The sequence below is a fragment of the Corylus avellana genome, chromosome ca1 (assembly GCF_901000735.1).
Source record: "Corylus avellana chromosome ca1, CavTom2PMs-1.0".
Lineage (NCBI taxonomy): Eukaryota > Viridiplantae > Streptophyta > Magnoliopsida > Fagales > Betulaceae > Corylus > Corylus avellana.
Window position 1 is genome coordinate 39,216,509 of NC_081541.1, and position 9,050 is coordinate 39,225,558.

Sequence of the window (9,050 nt, forward strand, 5' to 3'; positions counted from 1 at the left end):
TAAGCAACGCTCATCAATTCTTGGATCAACTATTCCCACAAATTCAATTGTTGATTTGTAAAATTAAAGAAATTGGCAACATATAAACAACAAAATGATATGTAACATATCTTAATTTATTAGGTACATTCTTCTCTTACATTAAAGTATCCCCTATTATCGCCCACAAAAAGAAAAAGGGACAATGATATTTGAAATGAAGAGTATTTATTTAAAAGTAATATATATATATATATATATATATATCAATATTTACACGTTTTTTAAAAAATTTAAATAATGTGAATAGGTTCTTAAAGAATTTTTAAAAAAATAAATAAATCCACCGAACATTGACCAAATCTGAGTTTAATACTCTAAAATCTACGTGAATTTTCAAACATTTTTTCTAAAAGCTACATGAATTTCAAAGATTTCTGGAAAGAAAGTCGTGTGATAGATATCCCAAGCACTTTCTTTGTCCCTTCGCCCTCCCCTTCTTTATGCAATCTTCTTCTTCTTTTTTCTTTTTTTATTTTCTTTCTATTTTTTAAATAATTATAATTTCCCATAAAAATTTATGCAACCATCATGAAAGTTGGTGAGGTACGTAGGGCAGGTGTCCTTTTCTCACCTCTATATTGAATAAAGAGTACCAATTCCCAATTGTGCAGCCTCATCATTGGTCGTCTCCCCCACCTTGACTTCAACTTAAGACCGAGTTGAGTTTTCTGAATTTTTTTAGGTTTATGCAACCACTAGCATATGTTAAGACTTATGACATGTTTAATAATCCTAGAAAATATAATATAAAATAGACTAATTAGCCTTATCTTACCATGTAGGTTCTTTGAAAGTCTGACATGCATGTTGAATTTGCATTACCCTATGTTCTAAGAGTATTTCTAGAAGGTAATATAGTTTTTCTTACAAATTTCTTTAATTTGATACATTAGTTTATATAGTATTTATCATGTCAGGCACTAATTAAGAAATTAGACTGTTACGTGATAGTGTACATGACATTTACTATATATACAAACTAACATATCAGTCCACATGACACTTAACATATCGACCATTAAAATGTGAACTGTTGTGTAGCAGTATACGCGACACGTACTCATTTTAATAAAATATAAACTGTCAAGTGTGTAACTGTAATACTAGAAGGAGGAAGTGTCCTCCTTGTATCCTTTCAAATATGATGTGCCTTTTAAAATCACCAATAAATCAAAATTCAATAATAATTTTCTCAAATTTAATAGTGATTTTAAATTATAGTACTCCAAACATTTTGCAAAATAAATATCATGAGCCTTGACAGCGGAGGGACCTAGGATCATGGTAGAGTGGCGTGTCTGTGGGCGTGGCTTCCTGAAATTGACATAGAAAAGAATTATCTTGGGAGAGATAATATTTATATACGATATGGATCATCAAATACGAATTAAAATAATTTGTAGAGAACATTCTCTCAACTATCTCTTTTTACAAATTCAATTGATCTACTATTGAATTTGTAAACTCATGTGAGTCCCACACAAATTCAATGGTGGATTTACACATTCACTATACAGAAATGAGTGAAAAATGGGATAAAAAATGATTTGTATCATTTCTTATTTGTATAATATATCACAAATTAAAGTGTTTCTATATTCATCTCACTATATATCTTTTCTACATCCTATGCATTAAAACATCACTCTTGTAATAGAATAATGCTAGACTTACTCCCACATTTTTATACAATTTTTTCACATCTATAAGTAGCTTTTAAAATCACTATTAAATATAAGATAAATCTTTATTAAATTTTGATCCAATGATAATTTTAAAAATCAACTATAAATATGAAAAAATTGTTTAAAGAAATGAAAGCATAGTATTTTTCCTTGTAATATTATCTAGGGGTAAAATTTATACAAAGTGAAAGGCACAGAATTTAGAGGTAATATCCGAAGTGAAGAAGCAAATCGACAAGCTCGGAAAGGGAGGGAAAAAAAAATTAAAAAGAAATTGTACAATTTGTCATATGTGATGTGAGGCCGACGCTAGTAGCAATAAAATAAAAAATTAATAAATTAATAAAAAATAATAAAAAATGGTTTTGGGGGGCATTGGGAAGTAGGGGTTGCAGTCGACATGAGAAAAACAAGAAAAGGAAGTTTCTTGGAAGCAATTTAATATTGCTTGCTCTGGCGGGCCACAAGAAAAGGATTTGTCTGTCTGTTTTCTTCAAACAGATGAGATTAGTCTCTCTCTCTCTCTCTCTCTCTCTCTCTCTATGAATTTATTTTTTATTTTTTCCTTCTAAATAACAGAATAATTTTTTTTGAATGCTGTTGTTCATGACTGATTGGATGATTTTTTTTTTTTAATTATTTTATAAGAAAAAAGAGAAGTATAATTAATTATGGACAAAACATTTGAAATTGACCACCTTTACTTTTCTAATTATGATATTTCAAAGGAAATTTTAGTGAACTCTCTTGAACTTTCATCAATTTTACCATGTCCTTCTAAAGTTTAAAAATTATTAATTTAGTATATTGAATTTTTTGCAATGTCCTCCAAGACTAGCAAAAAGATAAAAATGTCCCTATATATTTCTCAATAAGACAAAAAATACCCCTATAAATTCAAAAAAAATATAAAAAAATAATATTTAAAAAAAAACGAAAATTTTAATTTAAAAAGAATGATTAAAAAAAATGATTTTTTTAAAACAAGTATTTTTTTAAAACAAATATTTTTTTCAAAAAACGGAAACTTTTATTAGAAATTTTTTTTTTAGAAAACGAAAATTGTTAATTTTTTTAAATTGAAATTTTTATTTAAAAAAATTTATAAAACAAACATTTTCAGTTTTATAACCAAAAAAAAAATCGAAAATTTTAAATTTTTTTTTTCTTATAAAAATGTTTTTTTTTTTTTTTAATTTTAAATTTGCCACCCTTTAGATTTTTTTTTTTTTTTTTTTTTTAGGTTTTTTCTATAAGTTTTAGTATTTTTTTTTGTTTTTATGTTACTAAGGGTAGTTTCATCATTAGGGGTAACATTGACAATTTTTTGTAGTTTGGGAGAGACATTGTCATAATTGAAAGTTTGAGGGAGACATTGTCAATTGAGTGGTAATTTGAAGGGGTATGTACATGGACTTTCCCTTTAAAAAAAAAAAATTGTTGGGTATTTTGATAATTTTAACATCCATATGTTAGGATTTAAGAATGACCTTGAAAAAAAATTGAAAATTTAATACACTAAATTGTAAGATTTTAAACTTTAAAATTTTAATTACAAAAGTGATTAAAGTTAGAGAGGTCAAATAAAGTTTTTCTATTTCAAAACAAGATAATACAATACAATAATTAGCACCTTTGTGGCTTGTTTCACACCTCATTAATATAATGAAAATGGAGTAATTAATTCTTTTTTTGGTCAGAATATAATCTGAAGAAACGAAAAATGTATTTTGAAATGATAAACCTTCTATCAAGTCTATCTATAAAAGTGATGTTTTGCAGCATTCAATAGAAGGTGTACACATCAGCTAGTTACACCTAATAGAATAGGAACAAAAACATTAGATTTTTTCTCTCTCCCACTTTCTCTTCTTCTCTGGTTCATCTTCACCGAAAATTTTTATTTTCTCTGCTTCTCTTTTTCTTCTTCTTTTTCTCTCCTTCAATTCACCCACCACATCCACGGCTGGGGCATGGTAGGCGGCAGCCCTCTCCACGTCAATCCCTTTATAGTGATAGAATCCCTAAAAGGTTAACCTTCCCCTTCCAAGCATTATAAACGAGTTTTGAGGCATTAAAAACAGATTTTAAGGTTAAGTTTGGTAGAAAAGTGGCCGGAATGTAACTCATGGCTGGGTTGTGGGTGTCACCAGACCCATGGCTGGGTTGTGGGTGTCACCAAACCCACTACGTGGGTCATGGCTAAACCCACGACGTGGGTCTGGCCTAGGTCTTGCCAGACCCACGGTGGGTCTGGCCTGGGTCTTGCCGGCTAGGATTTTTTTTTTTTTTTCTCTTTCTCATTTTGATTTAGTATGGTTGTTGTCACTTTTATTTTTTGCATTTTTTCTTAAATTGATGATATGTCACATAATAATTAAATACTATAAAAGAGATGATTTACACCAAAATCTAATAGTAGGGGCTCTCATTTTGAAATAGCGTATCATGCATCCAACTTGTTCCTCCTCTTGTTTTCACGTCCACAGTGACACCACCAATCACCTTGTGGGCCTTTTGATGCCAAATCAAGATCGTTTGAGGGAGCATCGTTGCTACTTTGATGATAATCTCAACACAACTATTTATCTTTATTAAAGAGTTGTTAATGGAACTAAAAAGTTGATGAAATATCAAATCACAATGCTCACGATTTTTCTTACCTTTTCTAGTATACCTCATCTACTCATTCTGTCCTATTAATATAGGATTAGTAGTCATTTCCAACAATATATGGTGGAAGTATCTAAGATCGAACCATTTTAAATTATTGTCTCTCCGTTTGCCTTTTTTTTTTTTTTTTTTTTGGTATTTTGCATTTTTATTCCATTTCTATAACAAACCTCTTTTTTCTTTTTCTTTTTGACCTTATATAGAGTGTTTTGAAATCTCCATTGTCTTATGTCGGGGTGAAAATGCAAGCGGATAATAACGGCCCGCATCTGCTATCCGCTCTTATCCGTAATATGCTATATGCATATGCGGATGTAGATGTGGATAGCAAAAACTAGTATCCGCAAATGCGAATGCGGATAGCGATTTTAGGGTATGCGGATGTGGATCCGCACTCCTTTATATATTTAATATATAATGGAACTAAAAAGTTGATGAAATCTCAAATCAGAATGCTCAAGATTTTTCTTACCTTAGCTTTTCTAGCATACCTCATCTACTCATTCCATCCTATTAATATAAGATCAAGACGTAGTACTATTAGATATTTTTAACAATGGACGTAAATATCTAAACCGAATCATTTTAAATTATGGGGAAAATACATTTTACTCCCATGTATTATCCATCAATTAGCACTTTGACCTCCAATGTTTAAAAAGTGACACTTGACACCCCCAAACTTCTAAATTGTTGCAATTCGACCATTCTGACTTTTTTTTTCCCCAAAATGCCCCCATCCCAAGTTAAAAAAATTAAAATTTAAAATTTAAAAAATTTAAAAAATTAAGGGGTGGCGCTGGCTTCACCCACCCCAGACTGGACACCCCTTAATTTTATTTTATTTTATTTTTTAAACTTGGGATGGGGGCATTTTGGAAAAAAAAAAAAAAAAAGTCAGAATGGTCGAATTGCAATAATTTGGAAGTTTGGGGGCCGAAAGGGGGGGGTCAAGTGTCACTTTTTAAACATTGGAGGTCAAAGTGCAAATTGGTGGATAGTTCAGAGGGTAAAATGCATTTTTCCCTTAAATTATTGTCTCTCCGTTTTTTTTTTTTTTTCGTATTTTCAATTCCATTTATATACTTTAATATGATAGCAAGCCACTTTTATTTTATTTTATTTTATTTTGGTGGCCTTATCTAGAGTGTTCGGAAATCTCCGTTGTATGGTTCGTCACAAAATTTGTGTATTTCTAGGCCTTGTTTTGGTACAAAAACAATACCTATAGATTCCACAAGGGATTCAGTTTACATGCTGTTATTAAAATAACAGCATGTATGCTGTAATTTAATCAACGGTCAAGATTGAATCTTAAAGTTGACTTACTTTTAGAAACTTTTAACAGGAGTGAGAAAATGAAGAGAGATTTTGTAAAATTCAATCTTGACTGTTGATTAAACTACAGCATACATGCTGTGATTTTAAAAACCACATGTAAGCCGAATCCTTCCACAAGCTTCGATCTACACCACCTTGACTATGCAAAGTTACTCCAACATCATTTGCGCGCCCTTAAAGATCTATATCCATAGACCACACGTGCTACAAACTGCCCACAACTGTTCACGTGCCTTCGTATGTAGGTATTCTTTGCAACCCAATCCTAGAAGTTTACTTAAAGGTCCTCGAATTGCTAAACGAGAACATTTTCTCACGGTACAGTGTATCTTGCACTCCTTCATGGTCTCCTAAAGTGAATTTGTAAAGGAGAAGTGAGAATGCTTCGATAACAATGATGAGAAGCGGCTCTTTTGACAATAAAATGTGTCTGATGGTTAACACTCCTTGAGATTTTGGTCGCGGACCAAGATGAAAAAACAGATAAAAGTCAATGTCACCTTGAGTTTGCATAGAGATGTTAGAATCTAGAGGATTTTGTGTTATATTTTTCTAGGGGAAAATTTATTTTACCCCCCCATAAGTTCCAGTGATTTTTCAATTCGAACCTCAATGTTTAAAAATCGGTAATGTACACTCCTAATGTTTCAAAAATTTTCAGTTTAGACCCTCCGTTACTAATTTCTGTCTAATTGGACGGAAATCATCACACGTGCATTTCAAGTGAAATTTTGATGCCCTCTATTCCAATTTTGACCTCATTAAAACTTACGAAATTACGTAATTATCCTCAATTTCATAGATTTTAATGAGGGCAAAATTGGGATAGAGGGCATCAAAATTCCAAGTGAGACGCACGTGTGATGATTTCTGTCCAATTAGACGAAAATTAGTATAGAGGGTCTTAATGAAAAATTTTTGAAATATTAGAAAGGTACATTGCCAATTTTTAAACATTGAGGTTCAAAATGAAAAACCACTGAAATTTCATGGAGTAAAGTGAATTTAACCCATTTCTCGATATCCAATAATCCTGTTCAAGATTTTTTTTTCTTCTATTTTTGGACCTTTCCTAGCAAACTTTACCTACCGTTTTACACTAAAAATAGACCTTATTGGAACATAATTATACACTAGTCAATAAGATCAAGATGTATCCCATTGGACACTTTTAAAATTTTAATAATAGATATAGGCCTCTAAAACCGAGATAACTTCTTGTCGCTGATTGCTTCCACTTTTCCTAATTTCTATTTCATTTTCATATTTTTACAAATATATTTTCTTCTCCAACTTGTTATTATAAAAGTATTCTTTATTGTTCTTATCTAGTTCAATAGCTTTCAATCTTTTTCCAAGTCCACATCAGATTGTGACTTGGAAAACCTACTCTTATACCAGTTCCGTGAGTACTTTGATGTTCTTTTATACCATATGAAATTATTAATCGTAGTACGTAATACAATTAGTTGCTGCAATCTACGTTGTTTTTGGCTACTTGTTGTCTACGTGGATAGTCATAACTGCTAACTGTTATACACGGCCTCTAAATTGCCTACTTACCATAGAACCATAGCGCAATGCTTTCTTTTTTTTCTTTTTTTCTTTTTTAATTGAATTTGGAAAAATGATTACAATGGAGGATTATTCTTATTCTTGATCCGGAAGGAAAAGAGAATAGATGATTTTATGGAAAAACAACCAAAAACCAAAAAATGGATGAGCTTCCCAACACTAAACCGAGAACGAAAACAAGAGTGCGAAAATACAAAATAAATGGTAAAAAAATAGGGTAAACAAGCTACCCGGTCCTCTCAATATGGCCACATAAAGTGGTTATAGAAGCAATGTTTTGCTTAGTAATACATTCTAATCTTTATCAAGCCAATTCATTGCTAAAAAGAAAAAAAAGAAAAAAAAAAGTAGAATTTTGAAGCTAATTTTGGTAAAAATCCTAGTTAATTATTTGATAAAAATAAGGAAAAATCAAACTTAGTTCCTAGGCTTTTATGTGATTTTAATTTAATTAGCAGGTTTTCAATTTTGACAATTAGGTTCTTAGGATTTCCTCCGATGTCAAATAGATCACCCTTCAACCTACCATCCAATTAATCAATAAAATGTTACGTTAAACTAAGTAATTAATGTCATGTGACTCTCGTTTGACATGTCATATATCAATTGTACATGTCATGTGGCACATTTACTTAAAAGTACAAATATGCCTTAATAAAAAGGAAAATTAAAAAGAGAGAAACTGATAAGGGATGGTCAGCACCCTTAAATGGGTGAGGGGTGGCATCACTAGATGAGGAGAGGCTACCATCTCTTGTAAGGGCCTGCGTCCCCTCACAAGGGGAAGGCTACTGGCTACCCCTTACAGTCGCCAACACTCTTTGTGAAAGGTGGCCTCTAGCCCTTTTTTGTGGCATTAACCGCATTCGCTTATATGGATAGTGAAAAAATTCGTGAACCTAACTCATTTCATAAAATTGATTCAATAGAAGAGGGTTGTCCATTCTTTATAAACATGCTTAAAATCTTGTCCATAGGCAATGTGAGATTATTCCTTAACACTTTTCATGTGCAGGCTAATATTTTTTCTGGTCCTTGTTACATAGTATGTAGTATGTGCTCCATTCATCTTGTGATAGGCTCTGACACCATGAAAAAATTCGTGGGTCTAACTTATCTCATAAAATCGATTCTATGGTATCAGAACCTTCCACAGGATGAATGAGGCCCACACTACTTACCCCATAACAAGGACCAAAAAAAATACTGGCCTGCACGTGAGGGATGGTGTTGAGAAATAATCTCACATTGCTTGTGGACAAGATCTTGGGCATGTTTATAAGGAGTGGGTAACCCTCTCATATTAAACTAGTTTTATGAGATGAGTTAGGCCCATGAATTTCTTCATGATATCAAAGCCTACCATAAGACGAATGAAGCCCACACTACTTACCCCGTGACAAGGACCAAGAAAAGAGGAGTGCTATACATCCCAAATTTTCTTCTTAAAAGTTAGTTCCCAAATGATGTATCACCATCTCATGAAATTTATTATTTTGGGAAGTGTGTCACCAACTCATGGGATGGTGACACATCATTTGAGAATCAACTTTTAGGAAAAAAAATTTGGGCGTTTAGCATTTCTCCTAAGAAAAATAATGGCCTGCATGTGAGAGAGCGTGGGTAGTAGTTCTTGTTAATCGTGTTCGCATGTGCGAATAGTAAATCTTGGCAGTTAATATTCATCCGCATGTACACTCCTAAATTTAATGTTGATTTCTTTTCTAGCAAATA